The sequence below is a fragment of the Apium graveolens genome, chromosome 2 (genome assembly GCF_009905375.1).
Source record: "Apium graveolens cultivar Ventura chromosome 2, ASM990537v1, whole genome shotgun sequence".
NCBI lineage: Eukaryota > Viridiplantae > Streptophyta > Magnoliopsida > Apiales > Apiaceae > Apium > Apium graveolens.
This window is the reverse complement of record NC_133648.1, coordinates 78923466-78936941: the sequence shown is the minus strand read 5'-3', so window position 1 is coordinate 78936941 and position 13476 is coordinate 78923466.

The following is a 13476-nucleotide window of genomic DNA, read 5'->3' as shown; positions in this document are numbered from 1 at the left end:
GTCACAGTCTTCATTAAGAGTTGTTATAACATAAAGCTTTTTACTTTACCATCTCTGAAGAAGTACAAAATCTCTTCTCTAACATCATTACCATTAATCTTTCTATGAACAATCTTCACAGCTTCAACTTTCTCAAGATGCGAAGGAGAAATTCTTTCACGAAGATTTTTTGTCAGAGTATCTGTATCCAGCAGATCATATTCCAAGATCTCCATACTAGAATGACCAATGCCTCATCTGGTTCAGGATTTGATAAGTTTCAGTTTTTCATTGTATACCACCCAAGAAGGCTTCTTGATGGACTTATCAACATCTTCCTGTTTTAAGATAGAATCTCTTAACTCAGCTGACACAAATTCAACAAGCTTGAATCCTTTAGAATCATTGAATACATGGATGTCTTTCCATCTCCTATTCTTCTTGCCAAGAGGAACATAGCTTGAAGACAAATCATCAGTCTTCCCTTCTGCTTTATGCCATAGCTCCCTCTTTGATTTTAAAACTCTCTGCAAATATTCTTTGCATGTTTGATCAGCTTCCCTTCTATTAATCTTTTCTTTTTCATCAGCCTCTGAAATATGAGGAGTGATTACTAGAGAAAGAGCTGACTCATTTAATGCTTTGATCACCTTTTCATCAGAGTTAAAATTAGTTATCAGGTTCACAGCATCATGATCTGCTTTTACCTCAGGATTTGTGTTTCTATAAAAAGTTACATTCTGATTTACTTTATCATCTTGATCAATGTCAGTGGCTGTCTTTTCTTCCCTTGTACAATCAACTCTTTTGGCTTCTGAACTTCTTTATCTTCTTCATTTCCTTGTACAGGATCATAACCTTCTCTGTATAGAAAATTCAGAAAGGTAGAGTTGAATGCAGTCACTTTCCTTGTTCAGAAGTTCTTCCACCTCTTCCTCTTCCTCTTGCTCTTGCAGATCTACCACCTCTTCTTCCTCTTCCTTTAGAAGTGTTAGCTCCAGCTTCAATTTGAGCCAAAAGCTCCTTTTATTGCATAACTGCTTCTTCAGGTGTTAGATCAGGAAATTCTTCAGTTATATACCCAAGAGCACTCCTAGCATTCTTTTTCTCAAACTTATTATCTTTGTAGTACAAGACAATCTCTTCACCTGTTTCCTTATGTCTGTAAGGAAAAAACAACCCTTTAGCTTTTACTAAATTTGAGATTGTAATATCATCATCCCTAGGAGCACCAACAGTAGTCTTGTGTTTGGCCTTATAAGTACCAGTAGACTTCCTTTGTCCCGAAGAATCATTTTTCTTGGATTGTTGAAGTTGTTGAGCAGTAGAAGCAATTTGAACATCTGTAACTGGATTATTCTTATCACCATCATCATCGATATCTTTATCCTTTGTCTGAATAGAATCTGGTGTACATTTTGTAGCAGCTATCTTCTCCCCATTTTTGGCATCCGTATTTGAAAGAAGAGAAAACAGAGCATCCAGTTTGTCACTTATAGAAGAAACCTTGTCTTCCAAGGAGGAAAGTCTAGAGGCCATGCTATCTTCAGATTTAACAACATCTTTGATGGTATTTTTCACACTTTTGATTTCAGCTGAGTTAGGTGTGTGAAGCAAAAATCCATCAATTTTCTCTTTGACACCAGCATGAGACTTCTTCATTTCATCAAGTTCAGAGTGAATTCCTTGAAAATGCAACTTCAGATCAGGAGTTTGAATTTCATCATTGGCACGATGAATGTGTTACAGGCCAACAACATATGAGATAGAAGAATTTACAAGTCTCTATTTATAATCCCATTCTGTCTGTCTAAAATACTCAGCATCAGGATTATAATAAGAAGGATTTTCAGTGAAGTGCGAAGAAGAACCAACATTGGACTTCTTAGATGCATCAATTACAGACTTAAGCTGAGCAGTATCAGGATCATCGTCATCACTATCATTATCAAAGTCAGACAAGCCATCAGAAGAATGTGCAGAATCAGGCAGAATTGCCTTGCCTTTATCCAGATTCTTTACAAGAGATGCCTATGGCTGATGTGATCCTGAAACAGAAACATAGTAACACCTAAATCTCTCTGTTCTTTTCAAGTGATCTCATCACTTCTCACACAATATATTACTTTTAAGAGTAATATTATTCTCACAGAAGAAACTTTATAAGTAAAGAATAACTTATAAGATTCTTGTCTCAAAACTACCTCTCCTTTTTCCAGTACAGGAGACTGCCACTCAAAATATTTTTCATTTTTTTTATTTTCACACAGTCTCACAGAAAGGCTCAATCACACATATAACAAAGAAATAAGAGATGGTTGAGAAGAGTTGTATGCTTGTCATATAAATAGAGGTAACCTCAAATAAGAGACTATTTATAATCATACAAATATGAGAATATATGAGAAGTTAACAATACCTGAAGGTGATTCCTCAAGTGGAAGTGATGAAAGTGGAGGAACAAACAACATATCAGGATGCTTTTTCAAACTAGCAACTAGTAATGGATCATCAATTGTAGCTAGTGCAGTTGAAGGATGATTCTCAGTAGGAACTGTTGAATCATCAGGATTTGATCTGTTCGGAGAAGGTGAAAGACCAGCATCAGTACTTTGAACTGATGGTTCTTGTGGAGTCTGAGACATGTGAGCTGCTTCAGTAATGCTTGGTGAAGGTTCTTATGTGCTCTTCTCAAAAATAGGATCATCAATGATTGCATCCACTCGTGACAGTATCTCCTGATGAGTTTGCTTTTCCTGGAGTAGTTGAACAGAGTCTACAAGAAGATCACTCTGAGCAATATTAACAATGATTTGTACAGCCTAAGTGTCTGTATTCTCCCTTTGAGAAGATGGTTCTTGTGTGACTGGATGTGTTGCAGTTGCTAAATCCCTTTGAGACCTAGGTTCTTGTGTAATAACATCCTTGTTAAGAGGCTGAGTCTTTTTCTTCATTCTGATATATCCAACTACTTCTTCACTTCTTCTTTTCAACCGGCTCTTTGCAGTTTTCTTGTGTTCAGCAGTTGCTTTAATTACTGGAAGCTTGTCAAGCAGAACACTAGCATCAATAGTTGTCTCCTTGATTCCAGTAGTGTCAATCAAGTCATCAGGATTTTGATCAATGGACTTCTTGATTTTTGATAAGGATCCTATTGGCATCTGATCATCTGATTCATAATCTTCTTGTATGATCAGTCTTCTTTTCCTGATTGGAAAGCAGTCTTCTTTCTTCTCACTCTCACTCAGTGAGACTTGTTTAGCTTTCTGTCCAGATGTGACAGATTTCTTAAACAACCTTTTCTTTGTTACAACTGATGTCTTTTGAGAGACAACAAAGGAGGCTAATTTAGAGGCTTGTTGTGTTTGCTGTTTGTGAGAAGAAATGCTTGGGTTAGAAACAAGATGGGTGACTTCTTGATTCTTAGCATCAGGAATTGTGACAGAGGTGCCAGCATCTGGATTTGCAGGCACTTGTGTAGAAGTAGGTCTATTTCTCAACGGAAATTGCCTGGCCTCTCGGTGGTCCTAAAAATTTATTCTTTTCATCCCTTTTGATATGATCAGTGATTGCTTTTTCAGAAATTTGAAAAATAGGGAGTAATTCATCATCATTAATAATATCATTAGGGCATAGATAAGTGAAAATCAGTTGTAAAAATCTAGTATACCCTATTACTCCTGAAGCATCTGCTATCCTAGCAATTATGAACTATAATATAGTATTACCATAATCAAAATTACCAGAGTTAACAAGAGAGTACCAAATTCTCAGGGAAGTGGATGGAAGAGCATCAAAGTTTGTTGTCTTATTCAAGAAACATCTACTGATGTAGTCAAAAAAAAGTTCCACTTTATTTTCAATTTGGTCCTGACCAGTTTCCAATGGTTGTGATTTCTCCTTGATAGCCTAAAGTCCTTAGCATATCAAACAGTTGCTCATTGGTATGAGTATTAGGAGCACCATCAAGAGCAGGCAATCTCAAGGCTTGAAGCAGAATGTCAGCATCAACTTCATATCTTTGGTCCTTATACTCAAAAGAAAAGCCATTATATGTTGAATTTACCACTGCTGTGTTCCAGACCTGCATGACAGCCTTGTATGATGCCTTAACAGGATATGTGAGAGCATACCCAATTGGACATAGAAGGAGAAAATCTGAATATCATGAAAAGATGATGGTAGCTGCTGATGTGTAAGCAGAGCTAAATAATTGTTAGTACCAAATGTGTTTCCATGAATGATCGTGGTTTGACTGAAGAGTGGTGAAACTTCAGAAGTTGTCATGATGTGAATAGCTTGTGCGAGAGAGTAAGTGTGAGATGTGTGCAGTGAAACTATGTGTATGATGAATTGTGTCACAGAATTTCTTCTGGTTTTATAGCTTCACTATTCAGAAATATGTTTAACACACTTGTACGAAGAAGGTAACCTATCGAATTTGACTTCGAACTGAGTAATTGATTTTGACGTTGGAGGAAATTGCGGAAGTAAATACAAAATACATACAGTTATATCAAGACACAACTGTAGAAATTTGTTTATCTGATAATCCACCGTTAATCATTAATTAAGTGGGACACTTAATTGCAACAATAAAGCTTACTCAGAGATTGATTAACACTAATAATCTGAATAGAACGTGCTGACCTGTCGTCAGGATTTGAGACCTTTTCTTCTGTCAGGATTTGACTGACTCAGGATATGTCGATTCAAATTCAACATCTGTTTGTCAAAGCATCACAAATTATTAGCAATCACAAATTTAATCAAAACATTCATCAAGAAATATAGTTCAAGTAGATGAAGTAAAGATTAACAGGCTTCAATGAAAATATTCACATGCATATAATACGAGTTAAACAAAGACTAAATCTTGCAATCAAAAGAAATTTAATTAATAAATCAAAAGAATACATTTCATGAAATTTGTAGATTACATGCAAAAGATTACAAGATAATCCTAGTCTAAGATGATAAACAACCTTGGTCTAAGAAGCCTGACAAAGCTGATGGTGGAGAGATACGGATGTATGATGTTTAATTCTTCTTCCTACTTTCAACAAAGAGAATAACAAGATGAATGATTTTCTCCTGCTGTTTAAGAATGTGGAGATGAAATTCTCTTTGGAAAAACAAAAGATCATTTTTGATGTTGTCTGGAAGTTGAATCCAGATGTCGTATGGAATGTTGTTGATATGATATGAAGTCTGAATTCCATTTCGAAAAATGGTCAAAGTATCTGTGCCATAGCAGTAAAACCAACTAGGGTTTTCCATTGTTTGAGAGAAATGAAAAGATGTGTTTGGGTAGGAAAAGATGTGATTTTACTAAAGGATGAGCAGTCATTTAAATAACCAAAAGAATATCAAAAGACTAAGAGACTGAAGAATTAACTTAATGAATTAACCAAAAGATTTCTTTTTAAGGAGCGTCTCCCTAGACCGATGTGAAATGATGACAGTGATATATTTATTCGGATATGCACAATTATCAAATAAATTCACTTAATTTATCATGCATATAAAATAGAATACACCAAATATTTCTGGCTTAATATCTAAAAACACAGCATTTAGGACATATCAGGATTTGATCAATATGCATCAGGATATGATCAAATATAAATTGAAATAAAAATTTACTTGTCCCAATTAACCATACCAAGTTCATTCACAAGCTTTGTAAATGTTGCTTCAGGTAATGGCTTTGTGAAGATATCAGCCAACTGTTATTCAGTAGGAACAAAATGAAGCTCTATGGTTCCTTCCATAACATGCTCTCTTATGAAGTGATATCTGATACTGATGTGCTTTGTAAGAGAGTATTGCACCGGATTTCCTGTCATACCAATAGCACTTTGATTATCACAATAAATAGGAATTTTTGAGAATGATAATCCATAGTCCATGAGCTAATTTCTCATCCATAACAACTGAGCACAGTAACTCCCAGCTGCAATATATTCAGCCCCAACAGTTGAATTAGAAATAGATTTATGCTTCTTGCTGAACCATAAGACTAATCTACCTCTTAAGAACTGACAGCTTCCTGATGTACTTTTCCTGTCTATTTTGCATCCAGCAAAATCAGCATCTGAATAACCACATAATGCAAAATCAGCTTCTCTTGCATACCAAAGTCCAAGAGAAACAGTACCCTTGAGGTATCTGAAAATTTTCTTTACTGCAATAAGATGTGGCTCCCTTGGATTTTCCTGAAATCTTGCACACAAACAAGTGGTAAACATAATGTCTGGCCTGCTAGCAGTTAGATATAACAGAGATCCAATCATACCTCTGTAGGTTGTTACATCAACTGCTGTACCTTCATTTGGATCAAGTTTTGTAGCAGTTGCCATATGACTACTTGCAGTTGCACTTTCTTACATATTAAACCTCTTCAGTAGATTTCTTGTATACTTGGACTGATTGATATTGATGCCAGTATCAGTCTGCTTAATCTACAAGCCTAGGAAGTAACTCATCTCTCCCATCATACTCATTTGATATCTTGATTGCATCAACTTTGAAAACTTATCACACGGTGTTTGATTAGTTGATCCAAAAATGATATCATCCACATAAATTTGAACTAAAATCAAATCTTTACCTTTATTCAGATAAAACAGGGTTTTATCTATTGTACCTCTTTTGAATCCATTATCAAGTAGAAACTGAGCAAGGGTTTCATACCATGCCCAGGTGCTTGCTTCAGTCCATAGAGTGCTTTATCAAGTCTGTAAACATAATCAGGATGTTTAGGATCCACAAATCCTGGTGGTTGTTCAACATAGACTTCTTCTTCAAGTTCTCCATTGAGAAATGCACTCTTGACATCCATCTGAAAGACTTTGAACTTCTTGTGAACAACATATGCCAAGAAGATTCTTATTGCTTCCAACCTAGCAACAGGAGCAAATGTCTCATCATAGTCAATACCTTCCAGTTGAGAATATCCTTTTGCCACCAATCTTGCCTTGTTTCTAATGATTGTTCCATCAGAATCAGTCTTATATCTAAAGACCCACTTTGTGCCCAAAATTGACCTTTTCTTAGGTCTAGGCACCAACTTTCATACTTCATTTCTTTCGAACTCGTTCAATTCTTCTTGCATAACCACGACCCAATCTGCATCCTTTAGTGCATCTTCTACTTTCTTTGGCTTTTCTTTTGAAAGTAGATTATGATATAAACATTCATTCTGAGTTGCACTTCTTGTCTTCACACCATCATCAGGATTTCCAATGATCAGATCAGGAGTATGATCTTTAGTCCATTTTCTGGCACTTGGAAGTGTCCTTCTGGAACTAGATGCTCTTCTTGAATTGTATACCTCTTCAATTGCATTTGAGGCTCCCCCCGAATCTGTTGGGTCATTTCCTGATGAATTATTGGGACTTGACTCATGTTCTTCTGATGTTGAATCAACATTGGATTGAGAAGAACTTTGAGATGATTCTTCAGTGTTAGCATCATCAGCTGACCTTTGTTGTTGCTCCCCCTCAACTTGTGCAGGCTCATTAGCACAATGATTATCTTCAGAATCTGAAGGAGTGTCAGGATTTGGATCATTAGGATTTGACAGTTCATTATAACTTGATCCAGATTCCAAAAATTCTTTTTCATTTGCAAAGATTAAACTTTCATGAGTATTTTCTTCAAAACCAGGAATATTCTTATCATCAAAAGATACATTGATGGGGACTACTGCAATGTGTGTTCTTAGATTGAACACTTTGTAAGCTTTTAACTCCTTCATCAGCCTTTGATTCAAACTTTCCAAGATGATCAGTATGAGTTCTTAAAACAAAGCATTTACATCCAAATACATGAAGATGTTTGAGACTGGGCTTCTTTTTTTTAGCATTTGATAAGGAGTAACACCATGTCTATTTATCAGAGTGACATTCTGAGTATAACATGCTGTGTTTACTGCTTCAGCCCAGAAGTAAGTGGGTAGTTTTGCTTCTTCTAGCAGAGTTCTGCCAGCTTCAATTAAGGTTCTGTTCTTCCTCTCAACAACACCATTTTGATGAGGTGTACCAGGAGCTGAGAATTGTTGTTTTATGCCTTTATACTTGCAGAATTCCTCCATCTTTGACTTCTTGAATTCAGTGCTATTATCACTTTTCAGGATTTTTACTTTATGAGTAGATCCATTTTCAATTTGCCTTATGTGGTCCAGAAGAATTTCTGGAGCTTCATCTTTCCTGTGTAGAAAATAGACCCATGTATATCTAGTGAAATCATCAACAATTACAAGTGTGTACCTTTTTTTGTTGATGGACATTATGTTCACTGGTCCAAAAAGGTCCAGGTGCAGCATGTGATATGGCTCAGAGATAGAGTATTCTATTTTGCTTTTGAAAGATACTCTTCTTTGTTTAGACTTTTGGCAAGCATCACAAAGACCATCACTTGAGTATAGCATGTTTGGAAATCCTCTTACAAGCTCCTTCTTGGCAAGTTCATTGACTGAGTTGAAGTTGAGATGTGAGAGCTTCTTATACCAGGTCCAGCTCTCATCTACCGATGCCTTAGAATTAAGGCAAGTAGCTTCCTTTTCAAGACTTTCATGTAGCCTTGCTTCATAAATGTTACCATGTATGTATCCTATCAAGACAATTTTCTTTGACTTGTTATGAACAACTTCGCAGTGTGAGTCATAGAATATAACATGATAACCTCTGTCAGTGATTTGACTGATGCTCAGAAGATTATACTTCAGTCCTTCCACAAGAGCTACATTCTTTATTGCTACCTTTCCAATTATCAAGTTGCCATATCCCAAAGTATGTCCTACATTTCCATCTCCATAAGATACATCTGGGCCAGCCTTCTTCTCAAATTCTGACAGCAAGGATTTATTTCCAGTCATGTGTCCTGAACATCCACTATCCAAGACAAGTGTATTTTTCTCGTTACCCTGCAATCAGAAGAATAATTAATTAAAAGGATTTTTAAGGACCCACACTTATTGGGCCCTCTTTTTGGACAACTTAAGCCTTTGTGTGTCAGGAGTACTTTTGACAGTCTTTCCTTTATTAAGATTTGTCTTGTCAGAAGCAAGTTTAGAAAAACCAACAGAATTAATCACACAAGCAACTTTATTAAACTTAGACAAAGGTTCATAGTAATTGTGATACAACTTGTGATAAGAACTACAAGTATAAATCGAATGCCAAATACTACCACAATGAAAACAAGGATTTTGTGGTTTATAAAATACTGATCTACCCCTAACATCAGACTCAGGAATAGCAGTTTTCCTTTTTTTATTCCTCCTGCAATCAATAGCAAGATGATTAGTATTTCCACAGTTAAAACAAGTTTTCCTAGGAGCATTGGGAACAACCTTATAATTTGAATCCTTAGAAATACCTTGATTACCATTCCTGTTTCTTTTAGGACTCTTTCCTTGAGGTTTGTCAGTAACCTCAGATATTTTCTTTTTCAATTGTCTTGCTGTCAAAAGTCATATGTTCTTTTCTTTCTTAACATACTTAATGGTTTCCTTGCTTTTATTTCTTTGAGTTTTATCACTTACCAGTTTTCCTTGTGATATTGATGTTGAACCTTTTTCAAAAATGGATTTGGGTTCATCAGCTTCTGATGAAATAAACTTAACAGGAGTTTTAAGGGAAATTTTCAGTGTCAACATCCTTTATTCCATCTTTATAGCCTAGGCATTCTTTTCAGTTTTTCTTTGAGATCATCTCATGAACATTTTTGCCTGAATCAGTCCAGGTTTTACGGGGTTTTCTTTCATTTTCTAGATCCTTTTCTAACATACTGTATCTAGCCTTAAGTATCTTAACTGTATGTTTAGTTTTTTCACATTCTTTCTTCAAACCTATCTGATGTATTAAGTCAGACTCTAACTGATCATTCCTAGATTTCAAGATCTTAATTTCAGTTATAAGTCTATCATTTTCTAAGGTCTTATTCTTAAAACTACCATGCAAAGATTTAAGAATAAATTTCTATTCAGATATATTTTTAGTATCAAAAGAGAAGAAAGGAGTTTGTACCTTAGGCTCAGAAGCAGCAGGATCATCAAGACTGGCCATCAGTGCATAACATGTGTTTTCATCTTCAGAGTCTGAGGAGTCCATCCAATCCTTACTTGAAGTGATCAGGGCTTTGCTTTTCCCTTTATCATGCTTTGTTTTTTTGTACTATGAGGCAAAGTGACCAGGTTCATCACAGTTGTAGCACTTGTTCTTTGTCCTGTCTACCTTCCCATCTTTAGAGTCCTTTCCATCTTTTCTCCCAGTTGACTTCTTTTCACTTCCAGTGAACTTCTTCCTGAAGCTTCTGTTGTTCCTAGACTTCCCGGATTGCATTCTCCTGAAGCCCTTAACCAAAAATGCGGTCATTTGCATGACATCAGAATCTGTCATGTTCTCATCAGTTTCAGAATCAGTATCATCATCAGGATTTGATGATGAATCATCGGTATCTGATTCTGGCAAATTATTCTTCTTTCGTATAGCTCCAACAAACTTTTCTTTTGAATCTTTATCATACACTTTCAAAGTAATAGATTTCCCTTTGTTGCTTTTCCTCTCTCTCCTTTGCTGAACCTCCAAATCATGAGTTCTCAGCATGCCATAGACTTTATCCAGAGTAATTACGTCCAGATCATACTGATGTCATATGATTGAAGTCTGAGTCTCCCATTCTTCACTCAAGGCTCTCAGAAACTTGGTGTTAGAATCCTCTCGATCATACACCTTTCCCACCAAAGACAGACTGTTGAGCAGGGTCAGAAATCTGTCATAGTTGTCAGTGAGATTTTCATCAGGCTTGGCCTCAAAGTGTTCATATTCTTGAATCAGAACAACCCTTTTGTTCTTCTTGATAGCCATGGTACCTTGACATTGAGTTTCAAGAGCATCCCAGATTTCTTTGGCAGTCTTGTAGGCTATGACCCTGTTTGACATCACATAATCAAGACTGTTATGCAAAATGTTTCTTACCTTCGCATCTTTCAGCACAGCTACTTTCTCTTCTGGTGTCCATTCTGTCTTCTTCTTCAGTTGATAATGTTCAGCAACAATAGGAGTTACATGCACCAGTTTTGTTGGCATGAAGGGTCCATCATTGATTACGTCTAGATAATCTGGATCTGTAGCTTCCAGGTACATGAGCATCTTCACCTTCCATGTTGGATATTCAGTCTTTTTCAGAATGGGAATTTTAATGCTTTCATACTTGTTCAGAGACATGTTTAGATCATTTCTGATTGTAAATTTATCAATGTGCTCTGATACCAATTGTTTCCCAGTAAAGATACAATTGTTTAAGGTGGTTGGATATAATTGTATAAATGTTTCGAACAAGTAATAAAATATAACATCTTTTGATATATCTGATAAAAACTGTTACAAAATCCTCTCAAAAAATACTGATGTTCTTGAGAGCTGCTAGGTCGAATGATCCTCGAGAGTTGTACAACTAAGTGATGACATACACTGTGTTTATATACTACACAACTACAACAGATTAATCTAAGATATGCATTATCAAAAACTAACTGAAACTGATACATATCTTAAACTAAATAGATAAAGTCCTATATCTCAGACGTAACAGATATCTGCTCCACATTATAAGGAACAGAACAAATCCTTTAATGCTAACTATCTTCAAATACTGATGTCATACAAATCCTGATGACATACCAAATCCCGACAGTACATCAGATCCTGATGACATCCGAACAGCCAGATCCTGAGCTTCTTCTGATCATTGAGAATTCAATATGTAACAAGTCATAATCTGCAAGTTGCTAGTTTCCCTTTTAGGGTTCCATATTTGAACTCTGGGAAGCTAAACAATGATCCAAAGAATTTAACATAAAGATCAAAGTTTCCTTCTAATGTCTGTGAAGACATTTTCTTGTGACTCATCAGGTAAATCTGAATCATTGTCAACAATTTGCCGATCTGCACCTATGTCAGATCCACTATCCATAGATACATCCAGGGGATTTAATCCCGGGGAGGTAGACACTGACCACTGACATATGGCTATTGGATCGGTATCCTCTCCTAACACCTGTAAAGGCAATTGGTCCATAAAAGAACCTTGAACGATCGAATCTGACCGTAAAATAGTTGGAACTTTTGTTTCCGTCAACTCTTCCTTTGTGTGTGTAACCTATCCTTGTGCATCAAGAATTGGTTATGTTTGAGGTGGTGACACTACATCGGATACCCTGGCCGATAGGCGAATTTCAATAGACGATCCCTGTTGAGAGGATGAATCTAGTAACTGTTTATGTGCCTTTTCAGCAATTACATCTTTTTGAGAAAATTATGGGGGTTAGCAGTTGCCTCGGTTTTAATACTACTCATCTTTGTAGGAGACTGAGCTGTTGGGTTGACTTCAGAACCTTCCTTATGCGGTGCACTAAGGCACTTTCTCCCTCACGCTCATTCATACTTCATTTTAGTGGTAAGAGAGTGTTGGTTGGTTCTGTTTATGTGTTTGTCTTGACAGTCTGGGATAGAAGTTGTGGGTTTTCAACCTCGTGACTATCAAATGAACATATGGCAATATAGAGATATAATGCATTTAAGATCTATAATGAATGAGAATTATGCATTTAATCTTTTGAGAGAAATGATGTACAATAGTGATTTCAAAAGATTTTAATGAAATAAGCAATCACCACTGTAAAAAGAAGTTTGATTTTTCTCTTAAAACTGTTCGAGTGCACGAGTCTGTTTTTATGCATAAGAAGATAAATAATCATGTCTTTTAATATGAAAATGACACAGACTCATGACCTAACAGTATTAAGAAAAGAAAGAAAGATTTTATCTTTTAATATGAATGAGTTTTTGTAAAAGTATTGATCATTTAGGATAAAGTCTAAGCAATTCTCATTCATGTCAAAAGCTCCATAATCCATCTTCATAAAATTATTACCAACAACATTGTTTATTGATAAATAATCTTAATAAGAATGATTATGCTGCTGATTTCAAATTGTAGTAAATCTTTCAGATATAGCAAAGAATATTAATTCACTAGAACTTAAAATCTCACAATTATCTGCAACAAAATATTAACATTATATCAATGACTGATACTTGTCAAGTACTTTGGATACCAATAATTATGTTGCACCCTATTTTAATATAATTTAAATCATGAAACTGATTTGACATGGAATTGTCTAATATCATAATTCAACTATATTAAAATAAGATATCAATGAATTAAATACCAATAATCTATCAAATAGACATTAGTATTCACTTTCATATACTATACAATTGTTAACTCCTAACAACTATAATATCTCAAACAATCTTGGTTCGATAAATAAAGCAACATTAACCAACATTGTCTTGTTTGCAATCTTAGAAAACATTCTAAGTTCCATATACTTTGATCCATTGAGTATTGCATCTATATCAAAGTATTTATGAATTTGCAAGTAAGTATTAAAATAATTCTAACTTGACAACATATGGTTAC